Source organism: Aegilops tauschii, chromosome 7, assembly GCF_002575655.3.
Source record: "Aegilops tauschii subsp. strangulata cultivar AL8/78 chromosome 7, Aet v6.0, whole genome shotgun sequence".
Taxonomy (NCBI): Eukaryota; Viridiplantae; Streptophyta; class Magnoliopsida; order Poales; family Poaceae; genus Aegilops; species Aegilops tauschii.
Window position 1 is genome coordinate 572,859,067 of NC_053041.3, and position 25,676 is coordinate 572,884,742.

Consider the following 25,676-nt stretch of genomic DNA (forward strand, 5'->3'; position numbering starts at 1 on the left):
TATATATAATTGGATGTGGGTTAGCATGAATTATTATTGTTGACATTACCCTTGAGGTAAAAGGTTGGGAGGCAAAACTATAAGCCCCTATCTTTCTCTGTGTCCGATTAAAACTCCGTAACCACAAGTATTGCGTGAGTGTTAGCAATTATGAAAGACTAAATGATAGTTGAGTATGTGGGCTTGCTAGAAAGCTCTGACATAGACTCTTTCTGATGTTATGATAAATTGCAATTGCCTCAATGACTGAGATTATAGTTTGTTAGTTCTCAATAAAGTTTCTGATTCATACTTTGCATTGTGAATAGATTATTACTTGAGCATAAGAAATCATATGACAATATCCATATATGTTGCTGTTATGAGAATAGTCATGATGCCCTCATGTCCGTATTTTATTTTATCGACACCTCTACCTCTAAACATGTGGACATATTTATCGTTATCGGCTTTCGCTTGAGGACAAGCGAGGTCTAAGCTTGGGGGAGTTGATACGTCCATTTTGCATCATGCTTTTATATCGATATTTATTGCATTATGGGCTGTTATTACACATTATGTCACAATACTTATGCCTATTCTCTCTTATTTTCCAAGGTTTACATAAGGAGGGAGAATGCCGGCAGGTGGAATTCCGGGCTGGAAAAGGAGCAAATATTAGAGACCTATTCTGCACAACTCCAGAAGTCCTGAAACTCCACGAAAGTTATTTTTGGAAATAATAAAAAATACTGGAAGAAGAATCCACGTCAGGGGGGCCTCCACCTGTCCACGAGGGGGGGGGCGCCCTACCCCCCTGGGCGCGCCCCTGCCTCGTGGGCCCTTTGTTGGCCCTCCGGTGCCCATCTTCTGCTATATGAAGTCTTTCGTCCGAAGAAAAATCATAAAAAAGCTTCGGGACGAGACTCCGCCGCCACGAGGCGGAACCTTGGCAGAACCAATCTAGGGCTCCGGCAGAGCTGTTCTGCCGGGGACACTTCCCTCCGGGAGGGGGAAATCATCGCCATCGTCATCACCAATGTTCCTCTCATCGGGAGAGGGCAATCTCCATCAACCTCTTCACCAGCACCATCTCCTCTCAAACCCTAGTTCATCTGTTGTATCCAATTCTTGTCTCTAAGTCCGGGATTGGAACTTGTAGGTTGCTAGTAGTGTTGATTACTCCTTGTAGTTGATGCTGGTTGGTTTATTTGGTGGAAGATCATATGTTCAGATGCTTTATGCATATTAATACCCCTCTGATTATGAACATGAATATGCTTTGTGAGTAGTTACGTTTGTTCCTGAGGACATGGGAGAAGTCTCGCTATTAGTAGTCATGTGAATTTGGTATTCGTTCGATATTTTGATGAGATGTATGTTGTCTATCCTCTAGTGGTGTTATTTGAACGTCGACTACATAACACTTCACCATTATTTGGGACTAGAGGAAGGCATTGGGAAGTAATAAGTAGATGATGGGTTGCTAGAGTGACAGAAGCTTAAACCCTAGTTTATGCGTTGCTTCGTAAGGGGCTGATTTGGATCCATATGTTTCATGCTATGGTTAGGTTTACCTTAATACTTTTGTTGTAGTTGCGGATGCTTGCAATAGAGGTTAATCATAAGTGGGATGCTTGTCCAAGTAAGGACAGCACCCAAGCACCGGTCCACCCACATATCAAATTATCGAAGTACCGAACGCGAATCATATGAACGTGATGAAAACTAGCTTGACGATAATTCCCATGTGTCCTCGGGAGCGCTTTTCTCTGTATAAGAGTTTGTCCAGGCTTGCCCTTTGCTACAAAAAGGATTGGGCCACCTTGCTGCACTTTATTTACTTTTGTTACTTGTTTCTCGTTACAAATTATCCTATCACAAAACTATGTGTTACCTATAATTTCAGTGCTTGCAGAGAATACCTTGCTGAAAACCGCTTATCATTTCCTTCTGCTCCTTGTTGGGTTCGACACTCTTACTTATCGAAAGGACTACGATAGATCCCCTATACTTGCGGGTCATCAAGGAGACGCCGGACTAACAGGAGGTCAGGAGCCGCTCGCCCAACAGCGTCACCGCTGCCCGGGCGCGCCGCCGTTCCTACCTTCCCAGTCCGTTCAGGGCTCAGGCGTGCAGCACCCACTAAGCCAACCTGATTTATCCTGAGATAAGTCCTCAACACTCAGCAGCCACTCCTCATCACCCATTTTCTAATTGATTCATTACTCATTAGGCAGGACTGTCATTAGGGTTTGTTGTGTGCTCAGTGCTACCTACACTTAATGGTTCAGATGTATTTCGGTAATCTTTAGTACCTGCAAAGTTCACAGGGTTTTCAAAATTCCGGCCCTAGGAACAGACACTAGTCATTTTGGATTGTTGGTCGTAGTGACATTGACCCAGGTTACTACTGCAAGCCAGGTTTTTGAAAATTTTACTTGTCTTTCTTACTCATTCGATATAATATCCAATTATTCACGTCGATTAGTTGCAAACAATAAGTGTTATACAATCTTCTTGATTCAGATTTTGGACGGTCTCTTACTGCAGTTACAATTCTATATACTTGTCCTAGTGAGCTCACAAGTAAATGATTGATTCACTACATCTATGCTTGCCTTGTCATATTTGTTGTCAATATTCTTTTAGGGTGGACCACCTTGTTTCTAAATACTGCAACCGTAGACATGAGTGAATAGTATTTCTCTATGTGATCTCTTCCATCATGTGTGGGCAACGAACACTGCATTGTATAGAAAGAAAGTGTCATTTCCATCTTTTACATAGGCTTCAATCTTTTACATGGAATACAATCTGCCTACTTGCTTTGTGTCGCACTACCAACACTCCACCCTTGAAGCTAAACATTATGCCACTCATAATTCCTTAGTTTATTTGTTCAAATACGAATTTCATATAATTCTAATGTTCCTACTTTAGTTTTGAAATGTGTGTCTGCCTGTTATAGAGACATAAGGGGTTTGTTTTTCTGTGTGTGGTCTAGTCAGCACGGTTGGGGGGTGAACTTTGCATATGCAGGGGTTTATAGGGAGACACTCTTCGAGTTGAATCCGCAATGCATTCCATAGATAACCTGACTACTTTTTATGTTTTCATGAATCTAGGATTCTGAACAGCATCATAATGATTATGAGCTTGCGCGCATGAAAAGAATAAAGCAGAACAATACCATGGCTGTCAAACTTCCCATTAAGGGACTGAAATCAAGTCTGGATGCAATGCAATGCAAACGCTCTCCACCTACAGATTCATGCTCAAAATATGATCCTAACGGTGATTCTGAGCTAGAGGGAGACCTAAGTCAATGTAGCTCCCTAGTGGAGGAGTCAGAGGAAGATGCCCTATCTTATTCATCCATCAAGGTGCTTGCTCTAACTTTCCGAGGTTATATTTGTCGCACATATCTTGCAACTGATGCTTTGCATTGCTTCTACTTTGTTGAACTGCCAATAGCTTAGTTTACACATCGTGTATGTGAATACGGCATGCCTATCCATTTTCAGTACATATTCCATCTGTCATCATACCATATTTATCCATTCAAATGTTGTTCTTGTGTATCAGACGTTCAAAAGGAAGAGGGCGATTGCTGATCGTGGAGGAGCACAAGCAAAGTATTTGGAAAAGGTAGTGGCACCTGATAAATCAAATAGCCCATTAGGTGTAGTTGCAATATCACCTGACCCACAAAACACCCCAACTCTAGCAGACTCTAGCCCTACTACACTGGTCATTTCTGATGCCCCAACTCAGTAGACCCCAACTGCAGCAAACATTATGATTATGCCAGTTGACATAGCACCAGCTCTATGACGCAAAACCCCCCATTCCAGCAAAGAGTACACCAAATCCAGTTGCCAAATCCCTTTTCGAACCAGAGAGAGCCCCAATTGCAGCAAATAGGACCCCTGTTCCATTTCTTCCCAGTTTAGAAGACAAAGCTTATATTGTTGTCAGGAACTTTGTGCGCATCTTTCCTTCATGGAAAGATTATACCGCAGACACAGAACAATTTCCAGTCTTCCTCCGCAACTTACGCGTAAGTAATGTACTAATGTTATTCATGGTCATTATTGCATATGTTTTTGCTGACAAAAGACACAAGATTTCATTCTTTTAAATAGGCGAGGACCAAACTAGATTGTGAAGACGAGCAAGGGTTGGTTGCGCTTTTCTCCGGTTCGTCTCCATTTTAGTGACACTCTTCCTCAAGCAAGGCAGCCACTTGTTGATGAAGTATCGTTCCTACCTGAGGCAAGCGCACTTCAATGGCAAGCCTCTAAACGAAATTTCTGTAAAGTCTCCGGTGCTACATTTATCTGACGGTGACTGGAATAATCTTGTTACACATTGGTCTCGGCTGCAGCGTAAGGTACTATCTATGATATCACATCACAATTTGAACTACATTTCTGCATTAGCCTTAACGTCTCACTTGTACGAAAACTATTAGCAGAAGAACATTCGTTCTCAAGGGTCCACAGAATCTCGCAACTATACTGCACACTGCATTGCTCTTGTGAGTACCTCTTGCCCTGTATGACCATACTTACTTTCATAGCTGTTTGATAATGTAGCATCACTGCACATGTTAGCCTCGTTATCGTCCATTTGGTGGACATTATAAGATCCGTATGGGCTCTTACATAAATTTAGAATCAACCCAATGCTTTTGAAGAGGTTTAGCTCTCCAGTCCTCTTGTAAGGACTGAACATCGTCTATGACTGTACTTACATTAATAGCTACTCCCTCCGTCCCATAATATAAGAACGTTTTGTACAGTACACTAGTGTTCAAAACACTCTTGTATTATGGGAAGAGGGATTGGTTCATTGTGTAGCATTCTGCATCTTATCTCCCTCGCCCACCATTTACTAAAAAAAGATCAGATCTATATTTAATCTTACCAAAAAGTAGAATATACAGACAATGCCAGTGCAGAAGTGTAGCCCATTGCTCTTGTCAGTACATTTTGTCCTGTAATGCTTGTACTTCCAGTGATTGGTAGTTGATTATGTAGCATCAATCTGCATCTTATCTTCATTATCCTCTATCCCTTCCAGTATTATCATATCTATAATTACTCTCTACAAAATGTAGAGTACAGCCAATGCTTATGAAGAAGATTCTGTGCTGAAATTCTCAAGTTGTCCTTCCCTTGACATGAAGAAGGGCATTATAAAGCCGGTGTTAACTGTTAATGTAAGTCAGTCCTTCTAAAGCCTTTATCCTCAACTGCTATTTAATTTGCTCATACTCCCTATCGTTTACTGCTGTTTAGTTTGCTGTTTCTACCAAAATGCATGTTCGCAAGAACCGTAAGTTCTAAGTTTTACTTGTAAAACCAAATTCTTTATTCATACCATGCACATTACTCAATACTCCCTATATGTATGCTTGTTTTTGTGGATCTATAATCCAGTATGTGGTGAAGCAGCCCACGTTTGCACCTTGTCATCTCCTGTTTTATCTTACTGATGTGGCTGATGATATGAACAACATGCCATGCACATTAACCAAAATAGATACAATGATTTTCTTTGCCCTTCATCTATGCTTGTTATGTTGACATGGTAATCCAGTAGTGTGGTGAAGCTCCCCGCATTATGAACAATGCCAAATTATGCTATTGATATTTTGAACTTACTCTTTATTTTCTAATTTGAAATTGGATGGAATTGACAGCACAGTTATCATGTTTGTTTATACACGTGCAAAACCTGTCATCTCTCTGCTTTGTTTCAGGGTGATATGCCTGATGGCATGCACAAGTCTGCTGAAGGTTGTGCGACAAACCCAACATATATTGCAGCAAAGAAGGCAAAACATCTTGAAGATAGCGAGACAACCCAAAAGTCTTGTCTTGATGCAGTGTTCAAGTTACTTGAGACTAGCAGTCAGACAAGCTCACATAATTCGTTGTCTGAATCAGTTCGACTTCTTCAGTCCCAAGTTCTAGCAGAAAGGCATTCTGCAAGTCAACTTCGACTTGAAGTCCTATCTCTAAGAAAGATTGCGGAGAACACCAATGAGAACCTCATCGCTAAACAGCTACACCTGGAAGCTATGACCGACATGCTAGGCCGGTCTCACAACCTTGCTCAGCAGCTTGCGCAGCAGTTCCCGCGCAAGGCTAACCTTTCTTGAACTGTCTTGGAAGTGGTCTCGGTTCAGTATTATTTTATTACTTGTAATCTGCTTCTTCGTTACGCTTTATGATCACTGATGGCGAACTTCGATGCCCAGTGGATGTAATATACCATAAATCCTTTATTTTATAGTGTAGGTTTATTCTTAGTTACTATGCCGTAATTTCTTTACTGTATAGAGTAGGTTTGTTCTTAATTCCTACTAGTTACTGCCATCATTCGCTATCTGAAAAAAAAATCAGATGTAGTCGACCGGGCTGAAACATTCGCCTCTAACGGGCCTGGTGTTTAGCGGGCCACAATTGGGCCGGCCTGCATCTTTCTTGGGCCCGAATGATTGGGGCCTTCACACTTTGCGCGAGGCCCACAACTTACACCGGCCTATATTTTAGTTGGGCCTTTTGTGGACCCAGCACTTAGTTTCGCCTAGGTAGAGTTGGGCCATTAACAGGCTGAATATTGTACTGGCCTGTTACGGCCCAGATGAAACCATGGGCCTTTAGCAGGCCGAAATGCATATTGGGCCTCAATTTTCACTAGTCGTCGACGGGCCTTCAGCAGGCTGAAATGTAGACCGGGCCTTTTTGGGCCCAGTTATATCACGGGCAGTTACCAAGCCGAAACATATATCGGGCCTTACTTGGCCCACTGATATCATGGGCCTTTAAGAGGCCGAAAGCTTAGTACAGACATCAACGGGCCGAATTATGCGACAGGCCTTTAACAGGCCCAAAGTCACGTTGGGCTTAACTGTTGCCACCTTTATCACGGGCCGTTAGTGGGCCCGATGTCCCGTCGGACCATATATGGCCCATGGGCAGCACGGGCCATTCCCAGGCCGAAAGTCACACCGGGCTGAAATGGGCCCATGTCTACATCGGGCCTCTAACAGGCCGAAAGTCACTAGGTTGTAATTGGGCCCAAATATTCGGCGAACAATTAATGGGCCAGATCTGGCTTCAGGCTGTACATGGGCCCAAATATGTTGGGGAACGTAGTAATTTCAAAATTTTCCTACGCACACACAGGATCATGGTGATGCATAGCAACGAGAGGGGAGAGTGTTGTCCACGTACCCTCGTAGACCGAAAGCGGAAGCGTTAGCACAACGCGGTTGATGTAGTCGAACGTCTTCACGATCCGACTGATCGAGTACCGAACGTACGGCACCTCTGAGTTCAGCACACGTTCAGCTCGATGACGTCCCTCGAACTCCGATCTAGCCGAGCTTTGAGGGAGAGTTCCGTCAGCACGACGGCGTGGTGACGATGATGATGTTCTACCGATGCAGGGCTTTGCCTAAGCACCGCTACGATATTATCGAGGTGGACTATGGTGGAGGGGGGCACCGCACACGGCTAGGAGATCCAAGGGATCAATTGTTGTGTCTAGAGGTGCCCCCTGCCCCCGTATATAAAGGAGCAAGGGGGAGAGGCGGCCGACCAGGAGGAGGCGCGCCAGGGAGGAGTCCTACTCCCACCGGGAGTAAGACTCCCTCCTTTCCTAGTTGGAGTAGGAGAAGGGGGAAGGAGGAGGGAGAGAGGAAGGAAAGGGGGGCGCCGCCCCCCCCCCCTCCTTGTCCAATTCGGACTAGAGGGGGAGGGGGCGTGCGGCCTGCCCTGGCCGCCCCTCCTCTTCTCCACTAAGGCCCATCTTGGCCCATTAAACCCCCGGGGGGGTTCCTGTAACCCCCGGTACTCCGGTAAAATCCCAATTTCACCCGAAACACTTCCGATATCTAAATATAGGCTTCCAATATATCAATCTTTATGTCTCGACCATTTCGAGACTCCTCGTCATGTCCGTGATCACATCCGGGACTCCGAACTACCTTCAGTACATCAAAACACATAACTCATAATATAACCGTCATCGAACTTTAAGCGTGCGGACCTTACGGGTTCGAGAACTATGTAGACATGACCGAGACATGTCTTCGGTCAATAACCAATAGCGGAACCTGGATGCTCATATTGGCTCCCACATATTCTACGAAGATCTTTATCGGTCAAACCGCATAACAACATACGTTGTTCCCCTTGTCATTGGTATGTTACTTGCCCGAGATTCAATCGTCGGTATCTCAATACCTAGTTCAATCTCGTTACCGGCAAGTCTCTTTACTCGTTCTGTAATACATCATCCCACAACTAACTCATTAGTTGCAATGCTTGCAAGGCTTATAGTGATGTGCATTACCGAGTGGGCCCAGAGATACCTCTCCGACAATCGGAGTGACAAATCCTAATCTCGAAATACGCCAACCCAATAAGTACCTTCGGAGACACCTGTAGAGCACCTTTATAATCACCCAGTTACGTTGTGACGTTTGGTAGCACACAAAGTGTTCCTCCAGTAAACGGAAGTTGCATAATCTCATAGTCATAGGAACATGTATAAGTCATGAAGAAAGCAATAGTAGAATACTAAACGATCGAGTGCTAAGCTAACGGAATGGGTCAAGTCAATCACATCATTCTCCTAATGATGTGATCCCGTTAATCAAATGACAACTCATGTCAATGGCTAGGAAACATAACCATATTTGATCAATGAGCTAGTCAAGTAGAGGCATACTAGTGACACTCTGTTTGTCTATGTATTCACACAAGTATTATGTTTCCGGTTAATACAATTCTAGCATGAATAATAAACATTTATCATGATATAAGGAAATAAATAATAACTTTATTATTGCCTCTAAGGCATATTTCCTTCAGTCTCCCACTTGCACTAGAGTCAATAATCTTGATTACACAGTAATGATTCTAACACCCATGGAGCCTTGGTGCTGATCATGTTTTGCTCGTGGAAGAGGCTTAGTCAAAGCGTCTGCAACATTCAGATCCGTATGTATCTTGCAAATTTCTATGTCTCCCACCTAGACTTGATCCCGGATGGAGTTGAAGCGTCTCTTGATGTGCTTGGTTCTCTTGTGAAATCTGGATTCCTTTGCCAAGGCAATTGCACCAGTATTGTCACAAAAGATTTTCATTGGACCCGATGCACTAGGTATGACACCTAGATCGGATATGAATTCCTTCATCCAGACTCCTTCATTTGCTGCTTCCGAAGCAGCTATGTACTCCGCTTCACACGTAGATCCCGCCACAACGCTTTGTTTAGAACTGCACCAACTGATAGCTCCACCGTTCAATGTAAACACGTATCCGATTTGCGATTTAGAATCGTCCGGATCAGTGTCAAAGCTTGCATCGACGTAACCATTTACGACTAGCTCTTTGTCACCTCCATAAACGAGAAACATATCCTTAGTCCTTTTCAGGTATTTCAGGATGTTCTTGACCGCTGTCCAGTGATCCACTCCAGGCTTACTTTGGTACCTCACTGCTAAACTTATAGCAAGGCACACATCAGGTCTGGTACACAGCATTGCATACATGATAGAGCCTATGGCTGAAGCATAGGGAACATGTTTCATCTTCTCTCTATCTTCTGTGGTGGTCGGGCATTGAGTCTTACTCAACTTCACACCTTGTAACACATGCAAGAACCCTTTCTTTGCTTCATCCATTTTGAACTTCTTCAAAACTTTGTCAAGGTATGTGCTTTGTGAAAGTCCAATTAAGCGTCTTGATCTATCTCTATAGATCTTGATGCCCAATATATAAGCAGCTTCACCGAGGTCCTTCATTGAAAAACTCTTATTCAAGTATCCCTTTATGCTATCCAAAAATTCTATATCATTTCCAATCAGCAATATGTCATCCACATATAATATCAGAAATGCTACAGAGCTCCCACTCACTTTCTTGTAAATACAGGCTTCTCCAAAAGTCTGTATAAAACCATATGCTTTGATCACACTATCAAAGCGTTTATTCCAACTCCGAGAGGCTTGCACCAGTCCATAAATGGATCGCTGGAGCTTGCACACTTTGTTAGCTCCCTTTGGATCAACAAAACCTTCCGGCTGCATCATATACAACTCTTCTTCCAGACATCCATTCAGGAATGCAGTTTTGACATCCATTTGCCAAATTTCATAATCATAAAATGCGGCATTTGCTAACATGATTCGGACAGACTTAAGCATCGCTACGGGTGGGAAAGTCTCATCGTAGTCAATCCCTTGAACTTGTCGAAAACCTTTTGCAACAAGTCGAGCTTTATAGACAGTAACATTACCGTCAGCGTCAGTCTTCTTCTTGAAGATCCATTTATTCTCAATGGCTTGCCGATCATCGGGCAGGTCAACCAAAGTCCACACTTTGTTCTCATACATGGATCCCATCTCAGATTTCATGGCCTCAAGCCATTTTACGGAATCTGGGCTCACCATCGCTTCTTCATAGTTCGTAGGTTCGTCATGGTCTAGCAACATAACCTCCAGAACAGGATTACCGTACCACTCTGGTGCGGATCTTACTCTGGTTGACCTACGAGGTTCAGTAACAACTTGATCTGAAGTTTCATGATCATCATCATTAAATTCCTCACTATTTGGTGTAGGTGTCACAGGAACCGGTTTCTGTGATGAACAACTTTCCAATAAGGGAGCAGGTACAGTTACCTCATCAAGTTCTACTTTCCTCCCACTCACTTCTTTCAAGAGGAACTCCTTCTAGAAAGGATCCAAATTTAGCAACAAAAGTCTTGCCTTCAGATCTGTGATAGATGGTGTAACCAACAGTTTCCTTTGGGTATCCTATGAAGACACATTTCTCCGATTTGGGTTCGAGCTTATCAGGTTGAAGCTTTTTCACATAAGCATCGCAGCCCCAAACTTTAAGAAACGACAACTTTGGTTTCTTGCCAAACCACAGTTCATAAGGCGTCGTCTCAACGGATTTCGATGGTGCCCTATTTTAACGTGAATGCAGCTGTCTCTAAAGCATAACCCAAAAATGATAGCGGTAAATCAGTAAGAGACATCATAGATCGCACCATATCTAGTAAAGTACGATTATGACGTTTGGACACACCATTACGTTGTGGTGTTCCGGGTGGCGTGAGTTGCGAAACTATTCCGCATAGTTTCAACTGAAGACCAAACTCGTAACTCAAATATTCTCCTCCACGATCAGATCGTAGAAACTTTATTTTCTTGTTACGATGACTTTCCACTTCACTCTGAAATTCTTTGAACTTTTCAAATGTTTCAGACTTATGTTTCATTAAATAGATATACCCATATCTGCTTAAATCATCTGTGAAGGTGAGAAAATAACGATACCCGCCGCGAGCCTCAACATTCATCGGACCACATACATCTGTATGTATGATTTCCAACAAATCTGTTGCTCGCTTCATAGTTCCGGAGAATGGCGTTTTAGTCATCTTGCCCATGAGGCACGGTTCGCAAGTACCAAGTGATTCATAATCAAGTGGTTCCAAAAGTCCATCAATATGGAGTTTCTTCATGCGCTTTACACCAATATGACCTAAACGGCAGTGCCACAAATAAGTTGCACTATCATTATCAACTGTGCATCTTTTGGCTTCAATATTATGAATATGTGTATGACTACTATCGAGATTCAACAAAAATAGACCACTCTTCAAGGGTGCATGACCATAAAAGATATTACTCATATAAATAGAACAACCATTATTCTCTGATTTAAATGAATAACCGTCTCACATCAAACAAGATCCAGATATAATGTTCATGCTCAACGCTGGCACCAAATAACAATTATTCAGGTCTAAAACTAATCCCGAAGGTAGATGTAGAGGTAGTGTGCCGACCGCGATCACATCGACTTTGGAACCATTTCCCACGCGCATCGTCACCTCGTCCTTAGCCAATCTTAGCTTAATCCGTAGTCCCTGTTTCGAGTTGCAAATATTAGCAACAGAACCAGTATCAAATACCCAGGTGCTACTGCGAGCATTAGTAAGGTACACATCAATAACATGTATATCACATATACCTTTGTTCACCTTGCCATCCTTTTTATGCACCAAATACTTGGGGCAGTTCCACTTCAGTGACCAGTCTGTTTGTAGTAGAAGCACTCAGTCTCAGGCTTAGGTCCAGACTTGGGTTTCTTCTCTTGAGCAGCAACTTGTTTGCTGTTCTTCTTGAAGTTCCCCTTCTTCTTCCCTTTGTCCTTTTTCTTGAAACTGGTGGTCTTGTTGGCCATCAACACTTGATGCTCCTTCTTGATTTCTACCTCCGCAGCCTTTAACATTGCGAAGAGCTCGGGAATCGTCTTATCCATCCCTTCCATGTTATAGTTCATCACGAAGCTCTTATAGCTTGGTGGCGGTGATTGAAGAATTCTGTCAATGACGCTATCATCCGGAAGATTAACTCCCAGTTGAATCAAGTGATTGTTATACCCAGACATTCTGAGTATATGCTCACTGACAGAACTATTCTCCTCCATCTTACAGCTGTAGAACTTATTGGACACTTCATATCTCTCAATCCGGGCATTTGCTTGAAATATTAACTTCAACTCCTGGAACATCTCATATGCTCCATGACGTTCAAAACGTCGTTGAAGTCCCGGTTCTAAGCCGTAAAGCATGGCACACTGAACTATCGAGTAGTCGTCAGCTTTGCTCTGCCAGACATTCATAACATCGGGTGTTGCTCCTGCAGCAGGTCTGGCACCTAGCGGTGCTTCCAGGACGTAATTCTTCTGTGCAGCAATGAGGATAATCCTCAAGTTACGGACCCAATCTGTGTAATTGCTACCATCATCTTTCAACTTTGCTTTCTCAAGGAACGCGTTAAAATTCAACGGAACAACAGCACGGGCCATCTATCTACAATCAACATAGACAAGCAAAATACTATCAGGTACTAAGTTCATGATAAATTTAAGTTCAATTAATCATATTACTTAAGAACTCCCACTTAGATAGACATCCCTCTAATCCTCTAAGTGACCACGTGATCCAAATCAACTAAACCATGTCCGATCATCACGTGAGATGGAGTAGTTTCAATGGTGAACATCACTATGTTGATCATATCTACTATATGATTCACGCTCGACCTTTCGGTCTCAGTGTTCCGAGGCCATATCTGCATATGCTAGGCTCGTCAAGTTTAACCTGAGTATTCCGCGTGTGCAACTGTTTTGCACCCGTTGTATTTGAACGTAGAGCCTATCACACCTGATCATCACGTGGTGTCTCAGCATGAAGAACTTCCGCAACGGTGCATACTCAGGGAGAACACTTATACCTTGATAATTTAGTGAGAGATCATCTTATAATGCTACCGTCAATCAAAGCAAGATAAGATGCATAAAAGATAAACATCACATGCAATCAATATAAGTGATATGATATGGCCATCATCATCTTGTGCTTGTGATCTCCATCTCCGAAGCACCGTCATGATCACCATCGTCACCGGCGCGACTTGATCTCCATTGTAGCATCGTTGTCGTCTCGCCAACTTATGCTTCTACGACTATCGCTACCGCTTAGTGATAAAGTAAAGCATTACAGGGCGATTGCATTGCATACAATAAGCGACAACCATATGGCTCCTGCCAGTTGCCGATAACTCGGTTACAAAACATGATCATCTCATACAATAAAATATAGCATCATGCCTTGATCATATCACATCACAACATGCCCTGCAAAAACAAGTTAGACGTCCTCTACTTTGTTGTTGCAAGTTTTACGTGGCTGCTACGGGCTGAGCAAGAACCGTTCTTACCTACGCATCAAAACCACAACGATAGTTCGTCAAGTTAGTGTTGTTTTAACCTTCTCAAGGACCGGGCGTAGCCACACTCGGTTCAACTAAAGTTGGAGAAACTGACACCCGCCAGCCACCTGTGTGCAAAGCACGTCGGTAGAACCAGTCTCGCGTAAGCGTACGCGTAATGTCGGTCCGGGCCGCTTCATCCAACAATACCGCCGAACCAAAGTATGACATGCTGGTAAGCAGTATGACTTGTATCGCCCACAACTCACTTGTGTTCTACTCGTGCATATAACATCTACGCATAAAACCAGGCTCGGATGCCACTGTTGGGGAACGTAGTAATTTCAAAATTTTCCTACGCACACACAGGATCATGGTGATGCATAGCAACGAGAGGGGAGAGTGTTGTCCACGTACCCTCGTAGACCGAAAGCGAAAGCGTTAGCACAACGCGGTTGATGTAGTCGTACGTCTTCACAATCCGACCGATCAAGTACCGAACGTACGGCACCTCCGAGTTCAGCACACGTTCAGCTCGATGACGTCCCTCGAACTCCGATCCAGCCGAGCTTTGAGGGAGAGTTCCGTCAGCACGACGGCGTGCTGACGATGATGATGTTCTACCGATGCAGGGCTTCGCCTAAGCACCGCTACGATATTATCGAGGTGGACTATGGTGGATGGGGGGCACCGCACACGGCTAAGAGATCTAGGGATCAATTGTTGTGTCTAGAGGTGCCCCCTGTCCCGGTATATAAAGGAGCAAGGGGGAGAGGCGGCCGGCCAGGAGGAGGCACGCCAGGGAGGAGTCCTACTCCCAGCAGGAGTAGGACTCCCTCCTTTCCTAGTTGGAGTAGGAGAAGGGGGAAGGAGGAGGGAGAGAGGAAGGAAAGGGGGGCGCCCCCCCTCCTTGTCCAATTCGGACTAGATGGGGAGGGGGCGCGGCCTGCCCTGGCCGCCCCTCCTCTTCTCCACTAAGGCCCATCTTGGCCCATTAAACCCACGGGGGGGCTTCCTGTAACCCCAGGTACTCCGGTAAAATCCTGATTTCACCCGGAACACTTCCGATATCCAAATATAGGCTTCCAATATATCAATCTTTATGTATCAACCATTTCGAGACTCCTCGTCATGTCCGTGATCACATCCGGGACTCCAAACTACCTTCGGTACATCAAAACACATAAAATCATAATATAACCGTCATCGAACTTTAAGCGTGCGGACCTTACGGGTTCGAGAACTATGTAGACATGACCGAGACATGTCTCCGGTTAATAACCAATAGCGGAACCTGGATGCTCATATTGGCTCCCACATATTCTACGAAGATCTTTATCGGTCAAACCGCATAACAACATACGTTGTTCCCTTTGTCATTGGTATGTTACTTGCCCGAGATTCAATCGTCGGTATCTCAATACCTAGTTCAATCTCGTTAGCGGCAAGTCTCTTTACTTGTTCCGTAATACATCATCCCACAACTAACTCATTAGTTGCAATGCTTGCAAGGCTTATAGTGGTGTGCATTACCGAGTGGGCCCAGAGATACCTCTCCGACAATCGGAGTGACAAATCCTAATCTCGAAATACGCCAACCCAACAAGTACCTTCGGAGACACCTGTAGAGAACCTTTATAATCACCCAGTTACGTTGTGACGTTTGGTAGCACACAAAGTGTTCCTCCGGTAAACGGGAGTTGCATAATCTCATAGTCATAGGAACATGTATAAGTCATGAAGAAAGCAATAGCAGAATACTAAATGATCGAGTGCTAAGCTAACGGAATGGGTCAAGTCAATCAGATCATTCTCCTAATGATGTGATCCCGTTAATCAAATGACAACTCATGTCAATGGCTAGGAAACATAACCATCTTTGATCAACGAGCTAGTCAAGTAGAGGCATACTAGTGACACTTTGTTTGTCTATGTATTCACACAAGTATTGTGTTTCCGGTTAATACAATTCTTGCATGAATAATAAAAATTTATCATGATATAAGGAAAGAAATAATAACTTTATTATTTCCTCTAGGGCATATTTCCTTCAAAATATTCGGCGAACAATTAACGGGCCAGATCTGGCTTCGGGCCATAAATGGGCCTTTATTAAGCAGGCCGTTATTGGGCTGGCCCACTAGTACCTGAGTAAGTACTACGGGCCTTTGACTGGGCCGGCCTTTTTAACCTATATGGGCCTCTGTTGGGCCGTGCCACGTGTCGACGTATCATAGGCGCTTTGGGTCCAATGAGTGGATGACATCTGTCCCAACGATGAGCCGACACGTGTTTCCTCCAGCCAATGATGATTTTACACGTGGAAAATCCCCATTGGTCGGGGCTGTTAATGGGTTATCGGATCCAAAATCGGACCCGATAGCTTAACGGCGTTCCGTTACGGTGGATGCCACGTGTCGGTCACCCTTGACGAAAGCACTTCTGTGACTCACTCGATAAGTACTCTTCACCATGATCTGATCGAACTCGTTTAATTTTCTTTTCAAGTTGATTCTCAACTTATGCCTTATAGAATTTAAAGTAGTGTAGAGCCTCATCTTTAGTATTTAACAGATACACATAGCAATATCTAGTACAATCATCTATCAATGTCATGAAGTATTTCTTTCCACCATTAGTCAACACACCATTCATCTCATAAAGATCAGAAAGTATGAGTTCTAATGGTGCCAAGTGTCTTTCCTCTGTAGTCTTGTGAGGCTTGCGAGGTTGCTTAGTTTGCACACATGAAAGGCACTTAGAGCCTTTGGCTAAAGTGAAACTCGGGATTAAACACAACTTAGCTAGCGGTGTCATAACACCGAAACTAATGTGACAAAGACGTGAATGCCAAACTTCAGATTCATTAACACTTGAATGAATATGGTCATAACTTCATTACAAAAATCTGCGAGGGAAAGGTGGAACATCCCTCTGCTCTCATAACCTTTTCCAACAAATAGTCCATATTTAGTAACAACTAATTTATTAGACTCGAAGACCAACTTAAACCCTTCTCTACGTAGAAGGGAGCCACTAACGAGGTTCTTCTCGATGGAGGGGACATGCTGCATGTTCTTCAGCTGCACGATCCTTCCCGAAGTAAACTTCAGATTGACCGTGCCAACACCATGAACAGAAGCACTCGCGCCATTCCCCATCAATACGGACCCGTGGCCTATGACCTGGTAAGAAGAGAACAATGAAATGTCATCACACACATGAACACCTGCACCTATGTCCACCCACCAATCGGTGGGCTGAAACACTGAAAAAACAATAAATAAATTACCGTACCCAGATGCACCATTCTCATTGTTGCCCACAATCATGTTGACAGACTTGGAGTCATGTCCTGGCTTCTTATACTTGTTTGGGCATTTGTTGGCCCAATGGTCAACAGAACCACAAGTGAAGCATCCCTCATCCTTCTTGTTCTTCTTAAAGGTCTTCTTGCCCTTCTTCTTAAAGTTGGTATTGTGTTGGACACCGTTCTTCCTTGGGCTTGTGGGAGTTGAAGTTCCTCTGGTTCACCATGTTGGCAACAGAAGTACCTTTGACCCCTTTTCCGTGTGAGTCCTTTGCCCTCAAGTTCTGCTCAACACTCAGATGGCCGATGACATCCTCTACAGAGAATTCATGTCTCTGATGTTTCAGAGTGGTAGCAAAGTTTCTCCACGAATTAGGGAGCTTAGTGATTATACATCCCACGACAAACTTGCCCAGTAAATTGCACTTAAGAAGCTCAAGCTCCTTAACGATGCATATTATCTCATGAGCCTGCTCCAATACAGGACGATTATTGACCATCTTGTAATCGTGGAACTGCTCTATCATGTACATCTCGCTCCAAGCATCGGTGGCCCTGAATTTAGATTCGAGCGCCTCCCACAAGTCCTTGGCAACATGCACATGTAAACATGCGTCAACCAGTTTATCTCCGATCACGCTAAAAACTGCTCCGAGGAATGCTACGGTGGCCTCCCTGAACGCCTTCTCCTGTTCAAGAGCAATCGTTCCCGTGGAGACACCAGCGACTCAGAACACGTTCATAGCCGTGAGCCATAAAGTGGTCTTAGTCTGCCAACGCTTAAAGTACGTACCGGTAAACTTATCCGGTTTCAGTGCAGCGGTAAAGCCACTTGCCGAAAAATTCCTACACATAATAGGTTTTTGGATTGTTGAATAAGTAGGCAATTTTTCGACTAATTTAATCCATAAACAAATCACTAGCACGGCATTGACAGAATTAACGACATACTAACACATCTACACATAATGTCAGTACTGCTAATGCGGAAATAAACAGGAGTGGGATAAACGTGTTATACCCTCCAGTAGGCCAGTAGAAGCCGCGGTGGCGGTGGTATCCTCGGCAGCCTCGAGCTTCTCCGCGGCGAGACGGTCGGCGTCTGATTCCCAAAAACCTATTCGCCCCTCTCCCGTACAGGATCCGGAGAGGCGGGGTTTCGGAGACGCGGCGGACAGGATGGAGTCAGTGGACAGTGGCTCATTCCCGCAACCCACGTCGCGTCGCCTCGAGGCGGGCGGAGGAGGAGGAGTGCACGAGGGCCTCTTCTGTTCTCAAGCTCCAATAGCATGTGGAAGAGAAACCCTTATAAGGAGATCCAATTCCTCTCCAACTTCCGGGGTGAGACTAAACTTCCCACTACACCTAGTGCCAATTAAACCACATGGGCACTTAGAGATTTTCAGAAATTGTTAGATGGGCCCTAGGACCACCCTAATATTTCGACATCCAAGAGTATGTTAAGTTTCCCACCTTTCTCGTGAGTTCTAGGCGAAGTTGAAACGAGCAAGCAAATACAATCTGTCTGATGAGGAGGACAATGAGGATCCTCACACGCTTATGGGAAATGATGATTTCGATGAAGAGGTGCCTATTGGTGAGACAGTGATGAAGAAGGTGCGTTATAAGCTCTCATCTAAGTATCTTGCAATACAATATTTAACTGGCCAATGTTTTCTGCTTCGTTGGGTTCTTGTGAGTCTCCTGTGTTACGTACATACGAATCTCACATTTATATTTTAAACTAGTATTTTAAGTACCTTTTAGTTTATTATCTGAAACAGAGCATTAAAGGACTATAAACGATATATCTTGGCCATCCAAAATAAAATAAAATTTTGTTGATGACCTGCAAAACCAACCTTTTGGAGTTCTGCTTGTCGTGTAAGGCAGATTATTGTAGTCTGACACCTAGTTTTAGGTTTGCTCTGAGAGGTTCTAAAATTTGTTCTATGTATTCTGAGGGATGCAAGTGTTACAGGCACATACAGGTGTTGGTATTGACGTTGGCAAATAACAATTGGAATCTGAAGCATGGGTTGGAATTTGACACGTCTGACTCAGCAAAATAATCTGGGACGGGGTTGTTTGAAGTAAAACTGATAAGATAGCATAATATAACTTCCTACCGTAAATATTTGATTCAGCTATCAATGTTTGTTATTGTTCGGTATCTAAAATCCCTCATGATCTCCACGTTTGGTAACCACTGATTTTTCCCTATATCACACATGGCCTAGTTTCAGTTTTGGCACTTAGTTTGCTAGGCTCAGCATTGGGAATATACAATGGTCTTATTGGAGAAAATATTTATGTTTACATATTAAGGCATTATAAGGATTAGAATCCCCATCTACAGGAACTGATGTTAATGTTTCTATTTGGCTTAATGTGCTTAACCTTTTGTATTTTCAGGTAACACGCTCTCAAAGAAGCGCTTATCTCTCCAAAGTAGTGACCTCCCTTCAGAAACTGACCTGCGCGGAGAAACACATGTAATGTTTCTTAGGAATTACTAAGTACATTTAGATCTCATCTGTAATCGGTATGGTGTGTCCTTAATCTAGTTACTCTTGTTTGCAGGGTCACAAGAGCAAAAAGGAAGTTATCTCAGAGATCATTTTGAAGAGTAAAGCTGGCACATGATTTCTTTCGTGCGCGGATGGGCTGCCCTGCTCCCACGGGTTGCTCGTTAAGGTTGGATGAGCTAGATATACATCGGATTCCCCAGGGCATAGCACAAGGGCTGGAGGTGCCGTTCACGGAGGATGAGATCAAGAAAGTTATTCAGGACATGCCGGCTGATCGTGCACCTGGGCCGGACGGTTTCTCTGGGCTGTTTTACAGGAGCTGCTGGGGTATTATTGCAAAGGACTTCATGGCTGTGTTGCACGCACTTTCTGAGGGTCGTTTTTACTCCTTTGAAGCTCTGCGTCCATTATTACCCTGCTGCCCAAGAATGAGGATCCGCTGCAGCTAGGGGACTTCAGACCAATTAATCTGATCCACGGGGTTGCTAATTTTTTTGCCAAAGCCCTTGCAACCAGGCCGACACCTCTTCTGCCTTCATTAATATCCAATGCTCAGAGCGCATTTGTTTGCAGGAGGAGCATCCATGAGAATTTATATTTGTGCGCAATGCAGCAAGGACTCTGCATCAAAAGAAAAAACAAGCGGTGCTTATGAAAATTGATATATCCAAAGCCTTCGATACTCTCTCCTGGGGGTTTCTGTTGCAAGTGTTAAAGGCCAGAGGTTTTGGGGACAGGTGGTGCTCGTGGATTTGTGGTTTGCTGAGATCTTCCTCTTCTTTTGTGCTTATCAATGGGGAGCTCAGCGACTCATTTTCTCTGGGCCAGGGTGTTCGTCAAGGGGACCCACTGTCCCCGGCTCTGTTTATTCTTGCCATGGATGTGCTTCAAGGAATGCTTCGCTGGGCTGACCAACGGAGGGTACTGTCGGACTTCGGTTTGGGCTCTGAGGTGCCCAGGGCCTCCATTTTTGCTGATGATGCGGTACTCTTCTTCAAGCCACACACAAACGACCTACAGGCAATTTCTGCCATCCTTCAACTCTTCGGACAAGCTTCTGGTCTGCACATCAATCTTCAGAAAAGCTCTACCACATGCATTCGTTGTGACGAGGCGGTCGTTTCCATGGTGGCGGAGCATTTTCAGTGTCAGCAGCAATCTTTCCCGATCAAGTATCTCGGGCTGCCCCTCTCGGTCTTTCGTTTGAGGCGTCAAGATGTTTTGCCCTTGGTGGACAAGTACTCGAGCAAGATGAAAGGGTGGAAGCCCAAATTGCTGCCGGCAACGGGACGACTGACGCTGGTCAACTCGGTACTTATGGCACTGCCGATTCATTTCATGGCTGTTCTTCCCTTGCTGAGTTGGGCCATCAAAATTTTAAACAGAAGATGTCGAGCTTTTATCGGGAAGGGGGAGGAAGACATCAACGGAGGGCACTGCCTGTTGCCTTGGGCACAAGTTTGTTCCCCCAAAGAGTGTGGTGGTCTTGGCGTACTTAATCTGAAGTGGTTTGGCTAGGCTCTAAGATGCCGCTGGCCATGGCTGAGATGGGACGAGCACCCTAGGCCATGGAAACTGTTGCCGGATAACACGGAGAAGACAGTCCGGATGATGTTCAGCGCCGCCTCGGCAATATCACTTGGAGATGGAGAATCAGCGAGGTTTTGGACTGATAACTGGCTCCCGGATGGCAGCTCGCTTGCTTCTATGGCGCCGGCTCTGTTCTCTTTTGTCAAAGACTCCGGCTGCTCAGTTCGGGAAGCACTGCAGAATCAATCATGGATTAGGGACATCTCAGGTGGCGTCTCAGTGCAAGCATTGGCGCAGTATCTGACAGTTTGGGATATCACTCAGGAAACAATTTTGCGGCCGGGATCGCGGGACTGTGCACTCTGGAAGCTCACGAAGGAGCGGGAGTTCTCTGTCAGGAGCGCCTACAGGATGATGTTCATGGCAAATATACGCTTTGCTTGCAACAAGCCGATCTGGAAATCCAAAGCACCACCACGGTGCAAATTTTTCATGTGGTTAGTGGTCCATGGCAAGTGTCTGACGGCGGATAATCTTGCACGCAGAGGTTGGCCCAGGAATCCTTCTTGCCCTCTTTGTCTGTCACAACCTAAGGATTGCACACACTTGTTTGTGCATTGCCGATACACGCAGCAGCTTTGGGGCTTGCTGAAATCCTGGACTGGGGTGCAGTTCATTATGCAGGACGATCGACACGGCTGCACGGAGGAGTGGTGGCTTGAGGCCAGAGCGGGCGTACCTAAACCAATGCGCCGCAATTTTGACACCATTACGATCTTGATGCACTGGAGACTGTGGAAGGAGAGGAACTCCAGAGTGTTTGATCAGCTGGCAAGCAGTGCAGAAAGAGTACTGGACGTAGTGCGTGAAGACATAGCAGTGTGGCAATCTGCGGGTTGCATTACAGACTTGGGTCATTAGCACGATCTGGTGTATTTTCCTTTCTTTTAGTGGATTGGCGGTCTTCTACAGCTGCCCTCCTTTCGTGGGCGTCAAGTGTTCTTTACGGCAATCTTGTATTCTGTTTTTTCTCCCCTATCTAATAAAGATCGGCCATTGGCCCTTCGAAAAAAAAGAGTAAATTTTACAAGGTAGGGTACCTTGTGTGTATAAAACCATTATTCCTTCTGTTGCTGCCTTTTTTTCTGTCTTGGGCTATCACCTAGAACATTTCCTATCATTCTGAAACTTACATAAACTGTTTTGAATTTTCCCTACAAATTATTATTTGGTTCGATACATGAAGCTTATTTCACTGTTTTCAACTCTTGGTATTTGCTTTTTCCAAATTGTTTTCGAAGGTAATCAAAAGAAGCCTTGGTATATGTATGTCTGCCTTAGTGCCTTCCATGACAAAAATGGCCAAGTGTTTATCCATGCGGTGAAGATAGATATATGTGGATGTGAGGGATTAGATAAACAGAGGATATCATTCTTATATAATGGATGCACAGCTTGACTCCAACATATTTGACTCCTTAACTTCCTAATACAGTAGTGTTGGATTCATTCCAATCCAGACACCTCCTATTTCCATTATAGTTCAATGTTGCTGACGTGCACTATGCTTCTCCAATGTCCAAAACGCTAGTAATGTGGTATTTTTATTTTACCGAATTATGTTATATTCATGCTGTTGTATGCATGACCTCATTAGATTGGTATTGCAGGTCTGTTGGGTTGTGTACATGATTTGCTGTTTCGCACACACTATACTTGCTATTATGCATTCTTATATTTTCATATTTGTAGCATGAAGTTGATACGTTAGCATAATTTTGCAACATTGCAGGCCCAAAAAGCAAAGGAAAAGGAAGAGGATGAACATCTTATTGACAAGTTAGATAGTGATTTTGCATTGCTGGCCCAGACCAGCACTTCTATCCCTGACCGAGCCGGCTAGAGTGAACACACATTCAATTCAAGTACAATCCATAAAGGTTCATCTGGTCTGGCTGGAAAGGAGATTTTCAATAAGGTAGCATTTAATGCTTGTCTTCCTATTTAGATCATCAACAAGCCCAAGATAATTCATTATATTACATAGCTTTTAGTCGACAATTAAGTTGGCAGCATGGGTAGAACCTCTGTTATGTTGTTAGAAGTCGGTGCGCACACCAAACACTGCACACACACATGTAAGCTTGAAAAGAGAAAATAGTAGACTGGACATAGTAGGCTATTAGTTGATTTACTTTAAATTTTGTGGACCAGTTTATGCGTCTATTCTAAAGATTTTCACATCCTTAGTGGAGTCGCTCCTCTCATTTGGTACCTTGGGATTGAAGTCTTTACAACAGCATCTCCACTTCTACGCCACTTCTAATTTCGCAAATTTTGATTGTTGTGCATGGGCCTGTAAATGTGTTATCTTTGTCCCTCGCAAAAAAAATGTGTTATCTTTGTCAGTTCCTGGTACTGAAGTTGCATATTGTTTGTTGCATTCCAGGAAAAGCCAGAGGCATGCGGCAAACTGGTGAAAGAAATGGTGATGGATCAACGTGCTCGCCCGTCAGACAGGACAAAAATCCCAGAAGAACTAGCTCAGGAAGAAAAGGAACGTCTTGAGATTCTGATTTAGCTGTTGCATTGGATGCAACTGCTGCTTGCATATTTAAAGTTTGCCTTTTCTGTCCATCCTACAGTTGTTTTTGTGAACTTTACTGTGATTTTAGGTTTAGCTTATAATTCTACCACATTAGTGGTGTTTTTGCTGGTGGAAGTATTGATATTAAATCGCTTGCTGATGCTTAATGACATTGTAGAAGGAACGTCACAAGTGGATGCTTGGAACTGCTGAGTCCTCTGACGAAGAAGATGATGATAGCGAGGATGGCGATCATCATATGAAGGCGGAGAACTCAAAACCTATATCCGGCGATGATCTTGGTGATTCCTTCTCTTTTGACGAGCCAACAAAAAGGAAAAAAGGTTGGGTTGACGAAATTTACGAGAATGAGGCCAGAAAGATAGGTGAAGGTGTAGCGTCTGGCGATGAAGGAAGTGATGACAATGGTGAGGATGAGGATGAGGATGAAGAAGAAGATGCTGGTGATGAAGAGGATTCAAGTGATAATGACTTCCGTAATATGCCGGCAAGGGACTGGGAGCAAAGTGATGACGGTGAGGCTGTTGTAGAAGAAGATGAAAAGGATGATGTCAAAGATAAAGAACAAGTTATTGGTAACAAAGTTATTAAAACAAATGCACAAAATTTGAAGAGAGTATCTAACACAAAGCAAAAACCGCATGGCAAGGATGAAGATCATCCTTTCGTGATAGAAGCACCAAATAACTTACAAGATCTATGCTCTTTGGTAGATGGTCGCTCAGAAACTGAAGTAGCTGAGATTATAAGCCGGATACGTACTTGCAATTCTATAAGGTTAGGGTTCGGTCGATTTCGTTGGCGAGATGGTTTTGAATCGGCCTGTGCCTAGCCCAATTGCCAGAGTATATGGAAGGAAACTGATCAACAAAATCTAGCTATCTATTTATCTATCTATCTATCTATCTATCTATATCTATCTATCTATCTATCTATACCTATACTAAATACAGACTCCCTATTAATTCCCACGGTAATCAGTAATTAGGAGCCGTTAATCTGATGGGGCCGAGTTATTACGGTGTAGATCGACTCACAGTAAAAAAAACTGACGTATATCTCTCCCATGACCCAATCGACTCACAGCAAAAAAAAAAAAACTCACGTGTCTCTCTCCCTTTATGCAACTCTCTCTATCAATCACGTCTCACATATCTGTCCAATGAGAAAAAAAATCACGTAGCTTTCTCCCGTGACCCAAATCCCTCAATCTCTCACGTATCTCTAATAAACTCTCTCTCCCGTGACACAACTACCTCAATCTCTCGGTCAATCTCTCGGTCAATCTCTCACGTATCTCTAACAAACTCTCAAATCAGGCCTAGGAAAAGGGTAAAAAACTGCCCTATCCCTAATCCTACGAAAAGAAAAAACTTTCTCCTAATCTTGCCTATGCAGCCGTAACATCCTCTTCCATTGCAGGTGCAATTCACGCCGGTTCTATGAACAGGAAAAGCTTTCTCCCAATCTCACCTACGCCGTCGCACGATCCTCTCCAGCTGATCCCATATTAGCGCCAGATCCACTCAATCCCTCCCCGCCGGTTGTCTTCTCGCCGATGAATTTCAGGCGCTTAGCACTTGACTGATCTCCTCGAGAGATGTGCAAATAAACAAACCTGGCGGCTTGATCTTGGAAACACACACGCACATGGGAAACCATGCGGCTTGATCACGGGAGACACGCACACAATATGAAGTCCGATATAAAATCGTCCTCTGGCTGCAGGCGCACACTGGTGAGAACAGACGCACATGGGAAACCATGCCCCAGATCTCCATGTTCAGCCATGGCTCAGATTAAAAGAGGAAAGATTCATGTGTTCTAATACATGCAGTCCCTAGTGTGGGAGGCCGTCATGCTGTTGTGGAGGGTGTCAAGGTTTGGTTCAAAGTAATCAAG

At 44.0% G+C, this 25,676-nt stretch overlaps 1 pseudogene; it reads left to right on the forward strand.

Annotated features, from left to right (window-relative positions):
* Nucleotides 1–25,137, forward strand: part of LOC109760700 (uncharacterized) — an 81,240-nt pseudogene extending 56,103 nt beyond the window's left edge.
* The last annotated feature ends 539 nt before the right edge of the window (nucleotides 25,138–25,676 follow it).